This window comes from Tachyglossus aculeatus, chromosome 11 (genome assembly GCF_015852505.1).
Source record: "Tachyglossus aculeatus isolate mTacAcu1 chromosome 11, mTacAcu1.pri, whole genome shotgun sequence".
Lineage (NCBI taxonomy): Eukaryota > Metazoa > Chordata > Mammalia > Monotremata > Tachyglossidae > Tachyglossus > Tachyglossus aculeatus.
Genome location: NC_052076.1, coordinates 63,745,042 through 63,751,349, shown reverse-complemented (window position 1 = coordinate 63,751,349; position 6,308 = coordinate 63,745,042).

Here is a 6,308-nt window from a genome sequence, read left to right as displayed (position 1 = left end):
GTGGAAAGGGAGAATAATCATTCACATCCTCCTCATAAGCCTTACTTACACAGAAAGGTAAGCTCCGTAGGTCGAGGGTCGGCTTGCTTTGGAACCCTTGTTGTCTCTGGTTCAAATCCTGCACAGCAGTGAATCGGTCCTACCATCCAGGGCCGTCTTTAGAAAGTCCTGGTCTTGGGTGTCGCCCCTCACGTGAACTGTGAAGTGACGTTTCCAAGATGGTGACCGTGGGCATGTACACACCCACCTTGGACCTGGGGTTCGCTACTGGAGAGGGAGATCAGGGACTTGGACTGTAAAACTTTCATTTCACGAGGCAAGTTACCTCAGCCCTGTCAGCAAACCTTTCTAACAATTCCCCTATCCATTCCCCCTTCCCACGATCTATCATACACACAGAGAGCCTTTTTGTCCACGGCCTGAACTCATGGGTTTAGATTGGAGAGGAAAAGGGATGCCCGCTTCCCTCCTCTGAGGCTCCGCAATTCCAGTTGGAATAGTTGTAGTGTAGTGATAGCTTACACTTCAACTAAAGTGAAAGTGAAAATTTGGAAAGCTCCTGAAAATGACAGGGAGATGATGTCTCCAGGCCTGGGACTCAGAAGGACCTGAGTTCTAATGTGCTACTTGTCTGCTGGGTGCTCTTGGGCAAGTCACCTAACTTCTCTATGCCTCAGTTATCTCACCTGCAAAACGGTGATTGAGACTGTGAGCCCCATATGGGACATGGACTGTCTCCAACCTGATTAGCTTGTATCTACCCCAGCGCCTAGTACAGCTTCTGGTACACAGAAAGTGCTTAAACTCACTGTGGACAGGGAATATGTCTATTGCTATTTTGTACAATCTCAAGCGCCTAGTACAGTGCACTGCACACAGTAAGCACTCAATAAATATGACTGAATGAATGAACAAATACCATAAAAAAGTATGCACTTCAAAGGAGACTGATTCATCTACAATCACTCTACAGTAAGTAAAACAAACTAGAGACTATTTCCTATGTCTCCCAGAAGTATCCTTAAACTTTTTGGAATTGGCAGCCCGGAACTTCCTGAGTCCCTGCCCTCTTGCCCCATTTTCCCAGGATGGTGCTGAACTCCCGTCATGTCAGGACCCAGTTGGCTCACAGAATGTCCAGTTCAGCAGACTCTCCTTTGAAGTGCTAAAATTGGATTTGCTTGGCTTGGCTTGTTTAAAAACCCTCCAGAGCTCTCCAGACCCAAGCGGTGATGGCAGTTTTTCCTTCAGAAGGGATTTCACATGACGGGGAGGGGACAAAAATTCATTTTTTCCATCGCTTGTGGCTTGGCCTGACTCAGTTCCTTGCCCGCCTCCAGCCACATGGTTTCCCTCCCTTATTTAGAAAAATCAGGCGTCCCCATCCCGAGGCTGGCTTTGAAGCCACCGAGACTTGCTGCAATCTGACATCCCCCACCTCTGGGCCCTCCTATTTCAAAGGCTTCCACACAGAATCTTCCCAGCTCTGGTTTTTTTTGCCTCATCTCTCATCGTTTTCAAGGGCCACATCACAACCGCTGAGAAGCACATCACTCTGCTGAGATGTGTTGTTGTATTGTACTCTCCCAAGCGCTTAGTACAGTGCTCTGTACAGAGTAAATGAATAAGGAAGAGAGCTAGCTAAGCTAGTTAAGCAGCGCGGCTCAGTGGAAAGAGCCCAGGCTTTGGAGTCAGAGGTCATGGGTTCAAATCCCACCTCCGCCACTTGTCAGCTGTGTGACTTTGGCCAAGTCACTTAGAGAAGCAGCGTGGCTCAGTGGAAAGAGCCCGGGCTTTGGAGTCAGAGGTCATGGGCTCAAATCCCGGCTCCATCACTCGTCAGCTGTGTGACTTTGGCCAAGTCACTTAACTTTTCTGGGCCTCAGTTACCTCATCTGTAAAATGGGGATTAAGACTGTGAGCCCCACATGGGGCAACCTGATCACCTTGTAAATTCCTCAGCGCTTAGAACAGTGCTCTGCACATAGTAAGTGCTTAATAAATGCCATTATTATTAGAGAAGCAGCATGGCTCAGTGGAAAGGGCACGGGCTATGGAGTCAGAGGTCATGGGTTCAAATCCCGGCTCTGCCAATTGTCAGCTGTGTGACTTTAGGCAAGTCACTTCACTTCTCTGGGCCTCAGTTCCCTCATCTGTAAAATGGGGATGAAGATTGTGAGCCCCGCGTGGGACAACCTGATCACCTTGTATCCCCCCAGTGCTTAGAACAGTGCTTTGCACATAGTAAGCACTTAACAAATGCCATCATCATTATTATTATTATAAGGGGAGGGTGAGGACCACCTCTTCCCAGCTACAGCTGACCTCAACCCTTAGCTCTCCATTCGGCCTCTAGAGAAAGACAAGCAAATGAAACGAAGGACTTCCTCACCCCTGAGGGCAGAAAGAGTATTTTATGTTGCCGATTTGTACTTCCCAAGCGCTTAATACAGTGTTCTGCACACTGTAAGGGCTCAGTAAATATGATTCATTGAATGAATGAAGAGTAAAGGAATTTTTTTACCACAGGAAACTTCAGGACAATAGTATCAGCAGATTCAAGAGGGGCTTGGATAAATTAATGGGCGAGCTGGCCACGGTGGGTTACCAGAGGAAAGGTAGTGGTGTTAGCTAGCCCATCCTAAAAAATGAGGGTGGAGATCAAAAGGCAATCATCCCATTGCTCCTCTAAGCATCCTGTTGCTCCTATTGGAAGCAGAATGCTGGGCTGGATGGACGATTGATCTAACCCAGTAATGGCATTCTCCATGCCTTTATGGTCTTCGGCCTCACCTCAATTTTTTGACTGGAACTGTAGCTGGAAATGGTGCTGGCAGAGGGGTGCAGGCGTGAGACTGAGGTACCCGTGACTGGGGAGAGACTGGAAACTGGAGGCCGGGAAACCACCTAGGGAGAATTCCACCCACAGACTGTCACCGGCCTTGCTGAATTCATTCATTCATTGGCTCAATTGTATTTATTGAGCGCTTACTGTATGCAGAGCACTGTAGTAAGTTCTTGGGAGACACGAGCACTGAAACAACGAACAGACACATTCCTTTCCCACAGCGAGCTTACAGTCTAGAGGGAGGAGCTTCTGAATGCGGGTCAAGGGGCCGGTTCGCTGGTCATTAAGAAGAGCGCTGCGATTGACCCGCGGTGGGTTAGACTGAGGGGAAAGTAGACCACTTGGATGGGACCACCTAGGGATGGACCAGTCCAGAAGTTGGCGGTGACCTGGAGGACCTCTGGTTTCAACTAAAAGATCCCTAAAGAGCCCCAGATCTCTGATCGTTTGGCGGCTGGAGGATCTGCGGTCTGAAAGGACAACCCGGAGTTACCGTAGCAGAGGAAATAAAAGAGTCGGCCTCTCACTGGTGAAACATCATTCTGAAACTTCGCTGCGGCCAGGATGCGTACGTTCGCATCTGTACCTGATCTCATCTCGGCCCCACTCCTTGTTCTCACGGTTGCAGAGGGGAGGGGAGACCTAGATACCAAACAGCGATGCCTCTTATGCCACGCTTTGGCTCTGATTAGGCCTGCACTCGCCCGCCCAGAGAGGCTAGGTTGGGCCTTAAATGCATCCAATTTCTTGTCTTGTCCTGCAGTCGAGTTCGAGAGTAGGGAATTGTTGAGCAGGGGGAGCTCCGGGGTCGAGCTGACACAGACCAAAGCAAGGGAAAAGTTGACACATCAAAGAGGGAGGAAAGGAAAGGGTGCATGGCATCCACCAAGAGACGAGCATCTTCCTGGGGTTCCCCAGGGTCATTTCAAGTGTGAAGAGCCTGGGTTTCTGGGAAACTCTCAGTTGGTCCGCTCTCACATTTCCTCAGCTCCTCGGCTCCTCCCCTTTGTGACAGTCCGACCAGAGGAAGTGTTCAAGTCCGGGCTCCGGGCTCCGCTCGCCTTCTGCTCCTGAGCTTTCCGTGCAGCGCAGCTTGCAGCCCCCACCGCACTGTCCCGCTTCACCCGACCCAGGCTCCGGCGTGCAAGTTGGCCGAGCCGCTGGCATTCATATTCAGAGAAGCAGTGTGGCTCAGTGGCAAGAGCCCGGGCTTGGGAATCAGAGGTGGTGGCTTCTCATTCCGGCTCCGCCACTTGTCAGAGCAAATCACTTAACAACAACAACAACAATAATAATAATAATGACATTTGAAATGAAATGAAATGTCAATTAACAAATTTGACACTTATTAAGCGCTTACTATGTGCCAGGCACTGTTCTAAGCGCTGGGGAGGATGCAAGGTGATCGGGTTGTCCCACGTGGGGCTCACAGTCTTCATCCCCATTTTGCAGATGAGGGAAGTGAGGCCCAAGGAAGTGAAGTGATTTGCCCAAAGTCACACAGCTGACAAGGGGCGGAGCCGGGATTAGAACCCACGACCTCTGACTCCCAAGCCCGGGCTCTTTCCACTGAGCCACGCTGCTTCCCCTACTTAACTTCTCTGGGCCTCAGTGACCTCAACTGTAAAATAGGGATGAAGACTGTGAGCCCCCCGTGGGACAACCTGATCAACTTGTAACCTCCCCAGTGCTTAGAACTGTGCTTTGCACGTAGTAAGTGCTTAATAAATGCCATTATTATTATTATTATTCATTCATTCATTCAATCGTATTTATTGAGCGCTTACTGTGTGCGGAGCACCGTACTAAGTGCTTGGGCAGTACAAATCAACAACAGAGAGAGACGGTCCTTACCCAACAACGAGCTCCCAGTGTAGTGTTCTAGACTGTGAGCCCACTGTTGGGTAGGGACTGTCTCTATATGTTGCCAACTTGTACTTCCCAAGCGCTTAGTACAGTGCTCTGCACACAGTAAGCGCTCAATAAATACGATTGAATGAATGATTGGCTGAGCAGCAGGGAAGGGGATTGGGACATTTGGAAAGCAGATGGGGGTTCAGGGGTGGGGGGATGTCCCAAGACCGGACGACTCCGAATTGAAGAGCAGCGCGCTGATTGGCTGAACAGCACATTCATTCATCCATTCATTCATTCAATCGTATTTATTGAGCGCTTACTGTGTGCAGAGCACTGTACTAAGCGCTTGGGAAGTACAAGTTGGCAACACATGGAGACGGTCCCTACCCAACAGCGGGCTCACAGTCTAGAGAAGCAGCGTGGCTCAGTGGAAAGAGCACGAGCTTTGGAGTCAGAGGTCATGGGTTCAAGTCCCACTCCGCCACTTGTCAGCTGTGTGACTTTGGGCAAGTCACGTCACTCCTCTGAGCCTCAGTTCCCTCATCTGTAAAATGGGGATTAAGACTGTGAGCCCCAGGTGGGACAACCTGATCATCTTGTAGCCTCCTCAGCGCTTAGAACAGTGCTTTGCACATAGTAAGCGCTTAATAAATGCCATTATTATTATTATTATTAGAGGGGGGAGGCACAGGATTTAGAAGGCGGGGGGGGGGGGGGGGGGGGGAGATGTCCCGAGTGGGTCGGGCGCGCTGATTGGCTGAGCAGATGGAAGGGGGCGGGGGGGGGGGAAAATGTCCCGAGGGCGGACGGTGCGCTGATTGGCTAAACAGAGGGAAGGGGGTGGGGCTGAGAGATAATAATAATAATAATAATAATAATAGCATTCATTAAGCGCTTACTATGTGCAAAGCACAGTTCTAAGCGCTGATGATTTGGAAGGTAGAGGAGGGGTGGAGGGGTGGGGGAAATGTCCCGAGTGGATCGGGCGCGCTGATTGGCTGAGCAGAGGGAAGGGGGCGGGGCCGGGGGGATGATTTGGAGGGCGGGGGGGGAGAAAAAAAATGTCCCGGGGGCGGACGGCGTGCTGATTGGCTGAGCAGAGGGAAGGGGCGGGGCCGAGACATGATAATAATAATAATAATAATAGTAATAATAATAATAATAATGGCACTCATTAAGCTCTTACTATGTGCGAAGCACTGTTCTAAGCGCTAATGATTTGGAAGGTCGAGGAGGGGTGGGGGGTGGGGGGGAAAATGTCCCGAAGGCGGACGGTGCGCTGATTGGCTGAGCAGAGGGAAGGGGCGGGGCCGAGAGATAATAATAATAATAATGGCATTAATTAAGCGCTTACTATGTGCAAAGCACTGTTCTAAGCGCTATTGATTTGGAAGGTCGAGGAGGGGTTCTGGGGGATTGGAAATGTCCCGAGGGCGGACGGCGCGCTGATTGGCTGAGCAGAGGGAAGGGGGCGGGGCCGAGGGATGCTTTGGAAGGCGGATTGGGGAGGGGGAGGTGATGTCCCGAGGGCGGACGGAGAGCTGATTGGCTGGGAGGCGGGAGGGAAAATGTCCCGAGTGTGTGGGGCGCGCTGATTGGCTGG